Source organism: Carassius carassius, chromosome 13 (assembly GCF_963082965.1).
Source record: "Carassius carassius chromosome 13, fCarCar2.1, whole genome shotgun sequence".
In the NCBI taxonomy this organism is placed as follows: Eukaryota; Metazoa; Chordata; class Actinopteri; order Cypriniformes; family Cyprinidae; genus Carassius; species Carassius carassius.
Window position 1 is genome coordinate 6,385,867 of NC_081767.1, and position 18,459 is coordinate 6,404,325.

Below are 18,459 nucleotides of genomic sequence, written 5' to 3' on the forward strand. Positions count from 1 at the left end.
AGGATAAGGGCAGATGTAAAACCCACCAAAGAGAATGAGTAGATACGAAGTATCACTCTTTCAGATTCGGACGAGAAAGCTGATGCCTCGTCTGGATCACATCCCTTAGGTCTTGCTTACCTCCCTGTGACCCATGATTCCTTTTACCCCTACCCGCAGGTGGGGGAGGAGCGTGAGTCGCAACACTAGCCTTCTGTGCCCGTCTCTGATCCTCAGATCTAGACGGACCAGGACGCCTATGTTATTCGGGCTCAGACCTGGACCTTCGTGGAATGAAGGATCTAAAAGCAGCTGAGCGAGCCTTCGCCTCCCTGAACTTCTCAATTACAGTCTCAATGGAGGTACCAAAAAGTTCAGAAGGCAAAACCTGAGCTTCAAGAAGAAAGCCTTTTCTTTCTTTCCAATGTCTGTCAGGTTCACCCACAAATGTCTCTCCATTACCAAGCAGGTGGAGGCGGCCTGCTTGGTAGCACGGAGAGAGGGATCTGTGGTGTGGCGCAGCTCGGCTACCTGATCAGGAGAAAGGCCCTCGCCTTCATCCAGGTCTTTAAGCAGATCAGTCTGATATGCTTGAAGCACCGCCATTGTGTGTAATGAAGCCACATCCTGACCTACTGCTGTGTATGCCTTGCCATTTAAGTGAGATGTATCCTGAAGGGGTTTAGATGGCAAGGAGGGAGATTAAGAAAGGACATCTCCTCCACAGAAAGAAAGCTCTTTCTACAGGGGGACATCCTCTCATAGCCGCTTTCGCGCATCGCCTCGATGACCGCACAACTCTTATGCTGAAACCGATGGATGAGAGAAAAAAATGGCCTCTTCCATTCATTTTCGATCCCTGCATGGAGATCAGGCAGAAATGGAAGGCTCACCTGAGCTGGAGGGTTATGGTCAGAAAGATAACGCTCCTACCTGTCTGATCGCTACCATTTTGTTTATTTAATTGGGGAGTCATCTCATTTATCACCAGTAAAATATGGAGTGCCACAAGGATCTGTCCTAGGTCCTCTTCTATTTTCAATATACATGTTGCCCCTTGGTAATATTATTAGAAAATACGGGATTGGTTTCCACTGTTATGCTGATGATGCTCAACTATATATATATATATATATATATATATATATATATATACAGTGTTGGGGAGTAACTAGTTACATGTAACGGCGTTACGTAATTTAATTACAAAATATATGTAACAGTAATCAGTTACAGTTACTAAGAAAAAATGAGTAATTAAATTACAGTTACTTATGAAAATTGTAACGATTACAAAGAGGATTACATTTGAATATTAACACACATCCACATACAGCTTATTTTCTTTCCCAAATTGCACTAAGACATATGGCCCATAATCTCCGAGACGCGGAAAACACATTCGTAGAATCCAGTCATAAAAATGGAATTCAGCCTATAACGCGGACGCAATATGCCACATTTTGGACGAATAAATCAAAAGTAGGTCAGTATACTTGAATCAAAACCCGATATGGACTGATGTCTGTGAATATTAAGCCGCAAAAAGACTGAAAATGAATCCTGCACGTTCTGCGTGTCTGTGGAAATCAGGTGCTGACTGGACATTGGGAGAACCGGGACTATTCCCGGTGGCCTGGCAGACGATTTGGACTTCTACTTTAATATTGTTATTGTATAATTGCAGGCCGAATATACTAAAGCGATTATTTCCGAATCCGCCATTCGATAATTAAATTTATCTCTAATAAATCATGGATCGGTTAGTTGTGACTGGCAATGGTTGGGCTCGCGCGCTCTCCGCGCCTCCGCCGAACGGTTTGGATCAGACTCTGAGTAATCAAAGCGAGAGAGAGAGAGACCGGAGTGAACCGTCTAAGCGCACAGCTGGAGCAGAGAAGCGACACTTCTGTTCAGGGTTTCAGGTGCAGGTCAGTTTCATCTGTAAATATGCTAATGTAGTTTTGTCTTTGTTTAATTAGTCAAGCAGCAGCACATTGCTCGCAATCACTCAAAATACTGTATAAACGACGTCATTATTATCTTTTGTAATGTTACAGTAGTAAGTTAGCAGACAAATCATCATATTTTATCATAGGTTTAGGGGGAGCTAGTGGATACAAAAACAGAACCCTTAGGAAAATTAATATAGCCTATGGTATGGCACTAACCGTGGTTTAATTATGGAATTTGTAGTAAAAATAAATACAAGTGGTAATTCATTTGCCAAAAAAACAAAATTGCACTTACAAAACATGGTAAAAGTCAAATAAAAATCTTCAGTATTAAAGTCATGAGGGAGATGGATGGATAATGGAAGTGAAGGTGCAGTTCAGGAGAAAACTCTTAATTACGTTGCAAGTCCCCCAACCTAAGGATTCAAATCTTTTTGATGTCAAGTCCAAAAAAATAAATAGGGTTGTCCATGTTTCAGAATGGGTTGTGGGTGTATGAGTGTGAGATTTCCCAGCCTATTTTTTTTCCCAGTCCGCCCCTCATGGAAATTAATCTCTAGAACAGTCACTTCATGAGCATTTTTTACTTATTTTGAGAAACTATCATCATATCATATACAAAGAGACAGCAGTGTTTCAAAAAGACACCAATGTTTCAGGAGTTTAGTACACAAAATAGGAAACATTAGATAGAAACTTATTAGATAACCGTATTTGAGTTGATGTAGGCCTATATGCTTTTATTTTTTTATTAACTATTTTTCCCCAAACCATTGTTAGATGCAGTTAGATGCCTGTAGTTATGCAAAGATTTGGTTTCAAAAACAGTATATAAACTATTTCTTTTGATTTTAAATCTGCTTTGAACTTCAGATCAATCTCTAATTAAAAGGCAGTAATAAAGTCTGATTGTGTGGTGGATGTGTTCAAATGTGATCATCTTAATTTAAGTGATGAAGGATGGTGAAAGTCTGACAGTATTGAGCACTACTGTAAGGTTAAACCTACATGGTGTAAAATGGTTGAAGATGATTTACAGTTTCAAATTAACATTCATTAGAAATTTATAAAAGTAATCAAAATGTACTCAAAAGTAATTAGTTACATTACTTTATTAAAGTAATTAAAAAAGTTACACTACTATTACATTTTAAATAGGGTAACTTGTAATCTGTAACCTATTACATTTCCAAAGTAACCTTCCCAACACTGTATATATATATATATATATATATATATATATATATATATATATATATATATATATATATATATATATATATCAACAAGACCAGATGAAACTTCTAAATTATCTAAGCTACCAGGGTGTGTTAAAAATGTAAAAGATCGGATGACCAATAATTTTCTCCTATTTAATTCGGATAAGACAGAGATATTACTTATTGGACCAAAAAACAGTACACAGAATCTAGTAGACTACAGTTTGCAACTAGACGGATATACTGTTACTTCCAGTCAAGAATCTGTTTGTAATATTAGACAGCAAGTTGTCTTTTGAAAACCATATATCCCATGTTACAAAAACAGCATTCTCCCATCTTAGAAACATTGCCAAGCTACGAAATATGTTACCTGTTTCTGATGCAGAAAAGCTTGTTCATGCATTTATGACCTCTAGACTCTAATATTTTAACGCACTTCTTGGTGGTTGTCCAGCATTTTCAATAAACAAGCTACAGGTAGTCCAAAATGCAGCGGCTAGATTCCTTACCAGGTCGGTCAAGAAAATATGATCATATTACCCCAATTTTATAGTCTCTGCAATGGCTACCTATTAAGTTCCATATCAGTTACAAATTGTTATTACTTACCTATAAGGCCCTTAATGGTTTAGCTCCTGCGTACCTAATTAGCCTTATACCACGCTACAACCCATCACGCTCCCTGATGTCACAAAACCCTGGACTTTTGAAGTCCACTAAAGGAGGTAGAGCTTTTTCGCATTTGGCTCCCAAACTCTGGAATAGCCTTCCTGATAATGTTCAGGGTTCAGACACACTCTTTCTGTTTAAATCTAGAATAAATACACATCTCTTTCACCAAGCATTTGATTAATGCATCTCACAATTTGTGACTGCAGTTGTATCTGATCAAATGCCCATTCTTATTCTTTAGCTTAGGTTAAACTAATTAATTTTACTTTGTTGGAACAACAGCTATGCTAATGATGTCTCTATTTGTTTCTCTGTTTTGCAACTAGGATTTACACAAGCTCCAGTCTGGATCCAGAATACCTGAGAAGAGATGATGCCAACCACTCAGAGGACCTCAGATGATGCTAACCCTGAAACAACATAACAGAACTAACAAATATTGCTACTTACTATGCAATCACATTATAATTGCTGTGAATAATGTTCATCATCTGGTTGACTATGTCTTGTATAAATTTTTCAGAAAATGCCTGTCATTTGCACATAAACTGATCACTACTTATAAGCTACTTCTAAATATTGTAGAAACTTAATTTTCTGTAAAGTTTCTGTGCAAGGATTTGTATGTAATTGAATTGAATTGAACAGTCAGCGAAGACGAAGAAGAGAATGATGTGTTCTTCCAGCGCCTATTTATCCCTAGTCGTGCCGGTAGTGACGTCAGGGGCTGTCGCCGGCCAACTCATTGGTGTTTTATCATTGTATGCTTCAGACACAGGTCACGACAAGGTGTTCCCCATAGCGACCCCTAGAGGGTGCAGTTCGAAGTTCCCTTGAAAGGAAACTCCAGTACACTTTCATTAAAACTCCAGTACACTTCTGTATAGGACTGGGCAATATGAGCAAAAAATCATATATCTGTATTTTTTGGCTGATTTGCGGTATGCGGTTGTCTATATATATTGGTATTTTGTATTTGGACTGAACAAATAAAGTGAATGTAAGCATGTAGGCATATATTGTGTGCAAAAATGGGTTAAAATCACATTACATTGTAACATTGCAATTTAAAAAAATGAAAATAATAAAAATCACAGACTGAATGTCTGTGTATACTTAAGTCAGAGTTATTGCGCTCCTATTTCATTGAGTGCTGTCTATTCGGTGCGCATGCGCACAGCGGCTCTCGTTCTAAACGAAATCTGTGGAGATAAGCTGAGAATCGCTAAAGCAAAAGCTCATGCACTTCTGACAGCAAAATGGAAATATTTCCATTGTTTTTTTAACATTTACAGATGGAGAATATACCTGTGCAATGTAAGTTATGCATTAATGAAAACAGCACATCAAACACATTAAACAGCGCGTCTCTGTCAGCCTCACATGCAGTCTTTCTGTTAGAGCTTCTAATGGTTTGAACTGAAACTATAGACTATAGGCTACTAGGAGAGAAATACAACGCAGAAATGATTTACATGCAAAACAAACAAACAAACAACAACAACAACAACAACAACAAAAACGCTATGATTGGTTGAAATCTTTTTCTGTTGCTTGTTTTGAATACTGCGTGTGGACAGAGGCGTCACTAGATTTTTGAGTAGTTTAGAGTGACAAATCATACCAGCATACTTTGAGGTCAAAATGGGTAGCAGGTACGCAAAATGATATGATAAAAATAAATTATAAATATGCATCATCCTATAAAAAGGGAGTAAGACATTTTAGCTGATAATTGAACATCTGATTGTTGTTGTTTAGTTTTATTTTAGTTTTGTTTTTTCTTCAAAACCAACAATGTTGTGGGAAGTCAATAAACGAAAGCATATAGGGTCATAAGAACACATGCAAATCGCATTTTAAGAGCAACTCTCCATAAAAATTTCATAAACAGTTGAAAGGCCTGCCACAATCACAAGCGCAATTTATTTCCATCACAGTCGTCTGTATTGACAGTGTTCTTCTGGATAGTGTATGGCTATGATTAACTCTTCACCTATGCCAGCAAGCACCTGCCAGTGTTTATTGAGCCCTGCACTACAAAAATGACAATGTACTCACCTGAAATGGCTTTTGAAAGCTTGTTTGATAGAGCCAAGATTTCCATTTTCATGTTTCTGTCTCACTCTTTCTCTTTTGAGACAAGAACATCAAGATGTCATCTGTTCTGACAGCCTGTGAGAGGACTAGTGTGCTGCCCGACCCTGAAAACAATAGATACAGACCTGCTGCCATGCCGGCTCCCCAAGATCAACGGGAACCAAAGTTAAAATTGGGGGCTGAGTATTTTTTCCTTTATACCCACAATGAAAGACTGCTGTCTGAAGTATGAGGCAAAATTTAACAGATTTCATCCGCCTTTAGCATAGAAAAAGAAAATGAGTTAACCTCGGTCACAGCACAACTACTATTTTTAAGCAACTTTAGTCAGATCCAGTTGAATTTTCAAGTGTCTCAATTTATCCCTGCAAAGCAGATCTGATCTTTTTTTTCTTCAATTTTGACCAAGTTGAAAGCTCATCAGTAGCTTTGTCCAGAAGCAATTTTTCGCAGACATATAAAATACATTTTTTATGCATTTAAAAAATTCATTAATTTTTTTTGCATTTAAATAGATCAATTTACAATGTATTACATTGAACTACATTTCTAATATTTTATTTCAAGATAATATTTAGTTTCATTCTATACACATATTGATTTTATATATTTATATATTTTTTTCATTTTATTTTTAATTGACATTTCTAGTGCTACATAATTATGACTATTTGTTCATGCTATATGGAAACAGACAATAAAAGCTACATGACTAATGATACATTTCTTACGATATTATGGTTACAGATATTATTTCATATCCTATCTTTCTATTTTTCATATCTTTCTATTTTAACATTTTAACATTTTTGAATCAAAACACCTGATCAGTGTTGAGCATGTTCATTTGGTAAATTCACTTTAGTGTCAGTACATTCATCAATAAAATTAAATACTCGTCCATTTACAAAACCATGACTTTTCATTTAAACATCAAAGATTTTGTTAAGACTGGATAATTTTGGATGTACAGTCTCCAGACAGCAGCAAGTGGGATAGTTTTATTCACTTCATCTTTGGAAAGAGGATAATACATGAACATGTCAGCTGATATCATGGTATTTTTTCATCTGTAGTGGGTAAATCAGCAGATTTGGAGTGCTAAGGAAAGGCAAACATTAATCAATGTCATGCTATAGCTGTCTTATCTCTCCTGTTATTTATAGTTTTGTTTCCTTCTTTGCTTGTCACATTAGCATTAGCAAATACGACTTTTGCTGGGCCAGAAGGAAATATCTTTTTTCCTTAATAACTACACAAGGCAGGTTTTAAAGCCAGGTTCAAGAACTGATAACCTCCTGCTGTTTCTAGAAGCCATTGTTCAAAGTCCCAGCGAGTGGCATGGGCCACTCAAAGACCTGAACACAATAAGAAACTTACTTACTCTGCATGGAGGAGGATGGTGATCTACAAAATCAGGGAAATTGTTGACTAGGATTTTCATAAGAAGAGTCATAGTTCATCTTCTCACCTAAGGTTATCAGTGGAAACAGCTGTTGTTGGGGAAATTTGGGATGCTGAGGTGGAAAGAATGCTTATTAATATGGAGAAAAGTCGAGCACATTTGTGTCATAAGATCCCAGTAACACTGCTGCTCTGAGACAGACCCCTGCTGTAAGATATGTTGAAAAGCTCATTGAAATGCAGATACTTGCCTCACGTTCGCATTGAATGATAAATCATTTCACTGACTCTTGTGACGTGGGACAAAACGTCCTACAACTTTACCTGGCATTAGTTATTAAAATAGCACCATTTCCACTTTGTAATTCATCAGAAATGATAACGAGAACATTCTTTATACGGATGTACCATTTCAATTTATCTGGAATATCTTCTTTTTTTTGTGTGTGTGTGTGTTGTTATTGTGGTAATTTTTTCATAATTTACACTTAATAAAACATAATTGCTATTGTGACTTTATATCTCGCAATTATAACTTTATAACTTGCATTTGTGACTATTTTTCTTATGTGTTGTGACTTTTTATCTTATATTAACGCTTTTTTTGTTTTGTGTAATTACGGTTATTTCTTATAATTGCAACTTTTTCACAGTGTGGCTTTATATCTTGCTATTGTGACTGTTTATTGAATGGACACTGTATCTCAGAATGCTACTTTGTATATCACGGTATATCTCACTATTATAACCTTTTTTCTACCAGAAAGATTCGGAGAAGATATTGTAACAAATCATCCATTTATTAATGGCCCAGCAAGCTATATATATATGGGAGTATTTGGCGTAGGCCCCATCCGTAACTAGCAGTCCGAGGGTACGGATTCAGCATTTCTTGCCTGAAGATGAAGGCAGGTGCGCAGCCGACCCCCGTGAGGTTTTAGGAGGGACCATCCTGGTGGTGGTGGGGTGGTTGTAGGGGAAGAACATACTGCGGTGGTAAGGAAGATGGAGAGAAGAAGCTTTGTTATTGGTGAGGGAGGAAACCATCTTGGTGCTGGAGGGTTGGGTGGTGGTGAGTGAAGCGTTCAGCATCTGCAAACTCAGACGAGTGTAAGTACAGGTTCTTTATACATCTATTGTTAGAACATGACTGGACAATTGAGAAGGTAATAGGTGACGCTAACAATTGAGTCTTCCTGGCAGAACTTATGCTAAAGCTTTCATATCTTGCATTCACATCTTTATTTTTAATAGTTGTGACTATAGTTTTCATAGTTGTGACTCACACTATGCCTATATCTTCTTATAATTATGGTTGTAACTGACGCGTTATATCACACAACCCAACTTCATATCTTGTATTTGCCACTTAATTTTCCATAATTGCAACTTTATATTTCACTCTATGATTTTATATCTTGCAGTGTGACTTTATTTCTGCATTTGTGGTTCCCTTTAAGTTGGTCACTCTTGATAACACGTTGATGACTGACAGATTGGGATCTCACTTTAAAAGAGCAATCTACTTCGATTGTAAACTAAACAAGCTAATGGACATTGGCATGCGATAATTGTATCCAGTTTCCATTGATCAATGTGAACATAAAAAGCCAGCTGGTGTAACACATACCAGATTTTCGCTTTGGAGCCGAGCGATACCATCGTTCTGCTCCTGCCAATATATTTGTATGTGACGACGAGTTCAGAGCGCTCTAGGGAGCTTTTATGTGTTGGTAGACGGCACTTTAGCGTTGATCATTCCTGTGTCAAGTGGGTTGCGTACTTCATGCTGCGTTACCCCCTGTTGTGAAATGTATACTTTTACTCCGATACATTTCCCCGAAGTATTTTCGTTACTTACTACAAAATATTCAGAAGAACACTGACTACAGGAAAGCAAGTTTGAGAATCAGTGGTCTGCCGTTTGCAAGTTAGACTCATAAAAAAACTTTTGCTCACTTGCAAACAAGTATGTGCCGCACAAATTCGCGGATTATTTCATTTCCCACTCAAGTCGAGTCTGCGATGTGTGATACACCATCGTCTGCGTTAACCCTCTGGAGTCTAAGGGTATTTTGGGGGCCTGGAGAAGTTTTGTCATATCCTGACATTTGTGCTTTTTTCAGTTTCTTATACACATCTAAATGGCTAAAGTCTAATCTCACTGTAATCAGCACAAACTGGGCTATAATAATATGTGAGCAGCATGTATGTACATGATTGTGTTTTTGAGAAAAAAAATTTTATGCGTGGTTAGTGAAGAACTAAAAATGTTAAATCACTTGAATAAGGCCATAAAACACATACCTTATTTTTTGGACACCTGAGTATAAGCCGCATCAGTCCAAAAATACGTCATGATGAGGGAAAAAACATATATAAGTCGCACTGGACTATAAGTCGCATTTATTTAGAACCAAAAGAAAACATTACAGTCTACAGCTGCGAGAGGGCGCTCTATGCTGCTCAGTGTAGGCTACAGGAGCACTGAGCAGCATAGAGCGCACTCTCGCGGCTGTAGACGGTAATGTTTTCTCTTGGTTCAAGTCTCTTAGTTAATTTCTCTTGGTTCATGTCATTAATTTTGATAAATAAGTTGCACCTGACTACAAGTCGCAGGACCAGCCAAACTATGAAAAAAAGTGCGACTTATAGCCCGGAAAATACGGTACATAACATTGGTTCCCGGGACTATTGAAAACTGGAGCTTGTAGCCTAGAATATTTCTTTCTAAATGATGTGAAAATCATCTTGTTTAATCACCCACAGAAAACAATATATTGATTTAATATTTCTAAGACACTTTTTGTCGGTAAAAGTCATATGCGAGAGGGCGTGAACTATCATGAATATCATTGTGATTTACACCTGAGAAGACAAAGGCCTGCATAATGAGCTGCATAATGATCCTTTCAGTCAGCTATGTGTCTGAGAGGGAGGAGTTACAAGAAAGAATTTGAGGACAAAAAATAAATGTATATATTTTTTGTTTATTATTTAGACTATTTAACTATCACACAAAATAACATTAGAAGTTAGCAAAAACACAGAAGACACAATCAAGGTGAAACTGTGCAAAAAAAAAAAAGGTAATCAGGAAAAGTGCAACATAAAAAAAAAAAATTGTAAACAGGAAGAGTGCAAGATAAAAAAAGGGGTTGCTCTGTCATATAGTACCCAGAATTTCACAGTTTTACATCTTTGTACATCACATGCCTGGCATTTCCAAGGAGTATCTTGCCTCTTACCATGCTTTACTTTGCAAAGTCCGGAGACCAGTAGTGGCATCTGAGGTCTGCTCAGTTCTTGGAAAAGGCACATGGTCAGCACTGGTCCGCTTTGTTGGCATTTTCTGTGACACACCACAGAGCTCTGCAATTAGTTCTTCCATAAACTCCTTGTGGGTCATGGTGCCATAAAGCTCTTTGTGTACAATAAAAGCATTGGTGGCAGCAATGTCCAAGAAGTGTAGAAATAGCTTTCTGTACCACTTCATTGTTTTGTGCTGTGTACTGTAGTATTGTAACAGCTGATCAGACAGGTCAACTACCCCCATGTGGTGGTTGTAGGCAGTCACAGGTGCAGGACATGGAAAACTCTTTTATCTCCATCGATTTTGTGTTTTCGCCCTCCTCTGCACATTGTCTCCTGTACAAGCAGCATGGATGGTGGAGCAGACAGACACCTCTCGTGTGTCCATCCATTTCACAAACACAAGAGTTTGTCTCGAATCCACCTGATGGAGCCCCTCAGGCCTTTGTAATGCACGTTGCCGGTGATGCAGCCACAGTCCTAAAAGAAAATTGAAACTGTTGTTAGCAATTACCAGAGGATTCATAACTGATAAAACATTAAATCATTGATAAGAATAGACACGCGTATATGTCTGCCGATGGCCCACTTATCAGTGACATTTGCAGCTTTATGATACATTGACACCTCGGATGATCGCGAACGCCAATACCCGGGTATAACACTTTTGAAACTTTTAACCACATCTGATATTCGCCAACAAGCTAAGTTGGTAAACAATTTCACCATTTGGAAAAATACAGTCTAAACAATCCACAATGTAAAAATGTAAAAAAAAAAAAAAAAAATTAAATAGATTACAAAAAACATGGTTAATTTTAACCACGAGTGATACGTGATTACCTGGCTCACCTCAGTTCATTTCCATATGAACAGCGCGCTAAGAGGTAGGCAGGAACACATTATCTATAATGAGACGATACAGGAGAAACTGGACCAGTCCTTACTTTCATACAAATTACATAAAAAAATTATTATTTGTTTTTTACTTGAATCTGTTTATTTAAAATTAGAAATTTTAAGCTTTCTATAGATTAGACATTTATAATGTATTTGAGGCAAGTATTCGCTGAGATTTGGGTTGTTTCATTTAGGTGTCTGTGAAGAGAGGTGACAGAGACAGAGATGGCAGATAACGCACACTGTTTATTTTCTTTATTCTACAAAAGTATAGGGTTTTGTTTTTATCATGAGTGTATACAAAAAAGTATACCCTTTACAGATTTGATTGATGTATTGTTCTTATCTGTACGATCAAAAATGGAAGTACAATTTAAGTTATTTTCTGCGTTATCAGGAGATTAAGCTGCCAAAAGCATATAAGCGTTAATCGACTCCATATATATATATATATATATATATGCTTCTTTTCCATTTTGCATTTACTAGTACTTTTATTTTCAATACTTCAGTACATTTAAGATTAAAAAAATACAATTAATATCACATACTTTAAGACTTTTACTCAAGTAATATTCCAAAAAGTAATTTTCTGGTAAGATATCTGTACTTTTACTTGAGTATGACTTTTAGCCTCTCCAGAGATCTCTAACTGCCAGTTGTTCTACAGGAATGGGTCCTGCTCGTGGCACCATATCGGACCACTCATACCTGGTTACCTGAATTAAAGCTCCCCATGACACCCCCTCCATGGCAGATTCCTCTGAGGAAGGATCTACTGACAGACATGGGGCACCCTGTGAGATCCGCATCTAGACCTCTAGAAACTTCATGTCTGGCACCCTGGAAGGGACGTGGAACTTCTAGGTGCCCTACCCCAGCAGGTAGTTGACACCATAACTTTGGGCGAGACCACCGTCTATGAGGCACGCTTATTCCTTGAAGTAGAGCATGTTCTTCGAGTAGTTTTCTTCTCATCGAGAAGACCCCCAGAGATTTCCGGTCAGGGTCGTGCCTGCCTTTTTGCAGCAAGGGTTGGAGCGATGGCTGTCTCCTTCCATCCTTAAAGTATTTGCGTTGTGATCACTGCTAACCATGACCCTGTGAAGGGGAAGACGGTAGGGAAGCATGACATCATTGTCAGGTTCCTTAGGGGGTGAGAAGGTTAAATCCTCCCTGGCCCTCTTCCATACCCTCTTGGGACCTGTCTCTGGTGCTCAAAACACTACAGCAGGGCCCATTTGACCCTTTGCAATCAGTTGAGCTGAAGTTTCTATCAATGAAAACTCTGCTCCTGCTTGCACTGGCCTCCATTAAGAGGGTAAGGATCTGCACGCATTTTCGGTTGTCAATTTGTGCCTAGAGTTTGGACCAGCTATAATCCTGAGGCCAGGGCCCGGCTATATGCTAAAGGCTCCCACTATTCCCTTCAGGGATGGTTAGACTGCAAGCCCTGCCCCCAGAGGAGGCAGACCCAGCCCTAGCTTTGCTTTGTCCCATCTGAGCCTTGAGGTGATACATAGATCAGACACAAAGATTTAGGAGCTCAGACCAGATCTTTGTCTGTTACAGAGGTCTGCAGAAGGGAAAGGCCGTTTCTAAGCAGAGTATGGCCCACTTGATGGTGGACACCATCACCCTGGCTTATCAAGCACAGGTTGTTTCCTGCCCGCTCAGGTTGCGAGCTCACTCAACTAGAAGTGTTGGCACTTCGCTGACAGATATTTGTAGAGCTGCAGGCTGGGTGACCCCCAGTGCGTTTGCTAGATTATATAGCCTTCGTGTGGAGCTGGTATCCTCCTGATTAGAAGTGCTTAGAGGCCCTATTTTAGTGTCAGCTTGTTAAATTGCTCCACAGAGTTCTTACTGTAGACCCTGTCAAGCCCCTCCATCCCCTCGACAGACAGACATGGCAGAACATCTGGCGCCAGGCCCTCACTCAATGAATCTCTGAGAACCGGTCGAAGGCTGGGTTCCATGTGTAGAGACTTAAGTGGATACCATATGTGTAAAGTCCACGGTATAGCCTCAGAGCCCTATGTTTCCCCGGCAGACTTCTGCCATTTCCAAGAGGGTTAGATTCACCTCTAATCTTCCAAATTCACCTAAACGGTTGTTCATATGTGTGCTTCCGAAACCTCCTTTGGGAAGGATGGGTACGTTTTCCAAGTGTTAGTGGGTAATGCTATGTCTACAGTGAATGGTCTTCTTGTTGCGAGCACCGGCCTACATCAAAATGGGCCACAGGTGGCTTGCACAGAACACTGGAAGTTGCAGCATCCATGGCACTTTGGTAGGGATCCCAATTCATCGGTCACCAACATGATGTAAAGAATGACTGATTGAAAGGGAATGTCTCGGTAATGATGTAACCCTCATTCCCTGAAGGAGGGAAAGGAGACATCACATCCCGTAGCCATGGCTGCTGTACCACTGCTGAGCAGCCGGGTCCCCATCTAGGCTACTCAGCATTAACCGGGTATACGTTGCACCGGCTACCTTTTTGTGCTCACACTGTGATCAGCGGCAGCTGGATGGAATCATTGTATCCAATGTCCAGTGGCTTGTTTAGTTTACACTCAATGTAGATTGGTCTCTCAAAGTGAAAGCTCAATTCGTCAGTCACCAACATGACGTCTGCATTCCCTCCTTCAGGGAACAAGGGTTCCTTTTCAGTCAGTCACGTTCTACGTTACGTCAGAAACAGACTGACGAATGGGGATCTCGCCCAAGAGCCCAATCACCTTCGAGTGGTAAAAATCGAGTCAGTGGTACACAAAGTACTTTGGTCTGTGGAATTTGCATCGTGAGCTCCGCCCCGCAGAGCAGGTATATAAGGAGCAGCACGAGCAACTCGCATTCAAGCTTTCACTTCGGAGCCGAGCACATCGTTGCTGCTTCACTGGAGTGCTACAAGCAAGAGCTGGTGTTGGTGTGACGGCGCAATTCAGCGGTTCAGTTGGGTTTCCTGCGACAGCTCCCGCGTTCCCAGAGTGCTTCAACACCTCTGAAAGAGCTTTTTTCCCTTTCACAAAAGAGTAACGGGTCGATTTGCGTCTTTTTAAAGATGGCATTTCGCCCTTGTGTTTTCTGGGTGCGGTTGATACATCGCTCCTCGTGACGACTACGATCGCTGTGTCTGGGCTTCCAGCATGCTGAGACTGCGTTCATGGATGGCTCATGTTCTCATTGCGGGAACATGACCATCTCGGCTTTGAGATCGGGACTCGATTACATTTAAAGGTATAGAGTCCCCTCTGCCACACCCCATTCTAGCTCCTCTTCCCATAAGAGGGCTACTTCGGCTGGTGGCCAGGGTGATCTGAGGGTCACCGTGTGGGCTTCCCCGATGAGCCAACCTCCTCGGGCCACACCCACCTCACATACGCCGCATCCGGTTGAGTTTCCGGATGAGTTTGCTGGACCCTCTCAGGCTCCTGACATCTTATTCGGGGCTCGCAAAGAGGGCCGTATGTCAATCGCTGCATCACAAGGTGGACTTGAGTCCTCGGGAGATGAGGATTCGGCTGCATTGCCTCCTTCGGGAGTGCCAGCATTGTCCAACTCCGATCCCGAGCTGACGGCCGTGCTTTCCCGGGCAGCGGAGTGCATCGGGCTTGAGTGGAATCCTCCACCCTGTCCAGAGCGCTCGAGGCTGGATGATTGGTTCCTGGGGGCTGCTCATGCACTTCTGGGAAGTGCACCAGGAAGTAAATAGTTCATGGAAGGCACCTTTAACTGCCCAAAACTGTTCTGGTACTTCCTCCGCCTTCACTGCCCTCAATGGCGGGACGGCCAAGGGTATGCTGGGATTCCCCCAGTGGAACGTACTGTTGCGATGCAACTGTGTCCGCAGAGTGCCTCCACTTGGCGTGGGGGTCCTAAACTACCCTCCAAGGCCTGTAAGTTCTCATCCATGCTTGTGGCCAAGGCTTACAGAGCTGTGGGTCAGGCCGCTTCTGCCCTGCATGCCATGGCCTCACTTCAGGTCTATCAGGCCAAGCTGCTCCGGCAGCTGCACAAGGGCAGTGCTGACCCAGGGGTTTTGCAGGAGGCGTGCACTGGTACAGACCTCGCTCTCTGGGCAACGAAGGTCACTGCGCGCTCCTTGGGTCAGGTCATGTCCACTTTGGTGGTCCAGGAGTGCCACCTATGGCTGAACCTGGCAGACATGAAGGAGTCTGATTGGGCTCAGCTCCTCAACTCCCCGGTCTCCCAGGATGGCCTCTTCGACAACGCGGTAGAGAGCTTTGCCCAGCAGTTCTCTGCCGCCCAGAAGCAGTCTGAGGCCATCAGACACATCCTGCCCCGGCGGCCCACTGTTGCCTCCACCCTGCTGCCGGCGCAGCCGCCTCAGTCTGCTCGTCACCAAGGGCGTCCCCCTGTGGCCTCCTCCACTCCCGCTCAGCCACAGCAGCAGCCTTCACCTCGGCCACACTGAGGAGATGGCCGTAGAAGGGCGGCGCAAACCGTCTCTGCCCCTAAACCTTCACTAAAAGAGCTGTTTCCTCTACCTCCGGGTCCCAAGAGGCCATGAACGACAGTTGGCGGCATGCTTCCTCACCGCTCTCCTTCTCCTCTCCCCTTGCCAGTTTCCATGCAAAGCCGGCTCGAGAACGCTTCGCCTTCTCATGCCCTCTTTGCTACTTGGATTCAGACGAGTGCCCGCTCTCCGCCCCTGCTAATGGACGCTATGCCTCTCATGCCGGGGCAGTCTACTCCACCATGCTGCCCCACTGTGGGTACGCCTGTAGTCCCCTTGTCCCCGCTGGTTCGGTTTCTGGGAGCCTGGCTAGAGCTTCCCAGGCCTTCCCGGTGGCTCATCCGGATGCTTAGGCTCGGCTACGCGATTCAGTTCACCCAGTGTCCCCCAAGTTTTCGGGGTGTCCGCGCGACGATGGTGGGCAAAGATGCCCCTGTCATGCGTGCGGAGGTCGCAACCCTGCTGGCAAAGGGCACGATAGAGCTGGTCCCTCCAGCCGACATGAAGTCAAGATGCTAACACCCGAACGCATTTTCGAAAGCATTCGTCCAATGGATTGGTTTGCAGCGATCGACCTGAAGGACATGAACTTTCATGTCTCCATTCTTCCTCGACACAGACCGTTTCTTCGGTTTGTTTTCGAGGGGCAGGCATTTCAATACAAGGTTCTCCCATTCGGGTTGGCCCTTTCTCCCCGCATCTTTACAAAGGTCGCGGAGGGAGCCCTGGCTCCTCTCAAGGGAACAAGGTGTCTGTATCCTCAACCACGTCGATGACTGGCTGATTCTGGCTCACTCTCGGGAGTGGTTGTGCGAGCACAGGGATCTGGTGCTCAGACACCTCGCCCGACTGGGTCTTCAGGTCAACTGGGAAAAGAGCAAGCTCTCCCCTGTGCAGAGGATCTCTTTTCTCGGTATGGAAATAGACTTACGAACAATAGCGTGCAGTCACTGCTGAATTGCCTGAGACAATTCAAGAGAGAGGTTCCCCTGAAACTGTTTCAGAGGCTCCTGGGGCATATGGCATCCGCAGCGGCAGTCATACCACTCGAGTTACTCCATATGAGACTGCTTCAGCACTGGATTCATGACCAAATCCCGAGTTGGGCATGGCAACAGGGCATGCTCTGAGTGACCATCACTCTGGCCTGCCGCCGAAACTTCACCCCGTGGTTGGACCCCTCATTTCTACGGGCTGGCGTGCCCCTAGAACCGGTGTCCAGACATGTTGTTGTGTCAACAAATTCCTCTGCCATGGGCTTGGGTGCCATGTGCAACAGTCAGTGGCATGTCAGTTGCCTCGAGTTGCTAGCAGTGCGGCTTGCTCTACACAGCTTCAGGGCCCTGCTGAAGGACAAGCACGTTCTGGTTCATACGGACAACACTGCGACCGTAGCGTACATCAACCGTCAGGGTGGTCTAGGCTCCCGCTGCATGTCACAACTCTCTCGCCATCTCCTCTTGTGGAGTCAGAAGCATCTGGGGTAGCTTCGTGCAATTCACATTCCGGGCAGGCTCAATCGTCCAATCGACGATGCTCTCACGGCAGCAGTCTCACCCTGGGGAATGGAGACTCCACCCCCAGTCGGTTCGGCTGATTTGGGAAACACTTCAGAGATGCTCAGGTAGACCTGTTTGCCTCTCCAGAAAATTTCCACTGCCAGTTGTTTTACTCCCTGACCGAGTTCACTCTTGGCACGGATGCCCTGGCACACAGCTGGCCGCTGGGCCTGCACAAGAATGCTTTTCCCCCAGTGAGCCTTCTTGCACAGACATTGTGCAAGATCAGGGAGGACGAGGAGCAGGTCCTCATGGTTGCGCCTTTTTGGCCCGGCCGGACCTGGTTCCCTGAATTTGTACTCCTCGCGACCCCTCCCTGGCCAATTCCTCTGAAGGACCTTCTTTCTCAGATACGGGGCACCCTCTGGCACCCACGTCCCGATCTGCGGAATCTAGGTAAGTCTCTTGGGAGGCACGATCTGATCATCAGGTTCCTATAATGTGACCGACTGAAAGGGAACGTCTCGGTTAAGTATGTAATCCTCGTTCCCTGAAGGAGTGAACGGAGACGTTACGTCCCCTTGCCACATCGCTGTTCCGCTGAATGGCCGGGTCACTACCTCGGCTCCTCAGCGAAGACTTGAATGCGAGTTTCTCGCGCTGCTCGTTATATACTCGCTCTGCAGGGCGGAGCTCGCGATGCAAATTTGTGTACCATTGGCTCATTTTGTACCACTCGAAGGTGAGTGGACTCTCGGGCGAAATCCCCATTCGTCAGTATCTTTCTGACATAACGCCTCCTTCAGGGAACGAGGGTTACATACGTAACCGAGAAGTTAAATGCGTAACCAAGACAATATTTATTGTAATTGTGACTTTATACTTTTATAACACTTTGCCTATATACCTGCACTGTGACTTGTACAACGTGA

At 42.8% G+C, this 18,459-nt stretch overlaps 1 long non-coding RNA gene across 1 annotated transcript in view; it reads left to right on the forward strand.

Moving 5' to 3' along the window:
- Window positions 1-18,459, forward strand: part of LOC132155569 (uncharacterized) — a 444,705-nt gene that overhangs the window by 24,347 nt on the left and 401,899 nt on the right. The window lies entirely within an intron of this gene.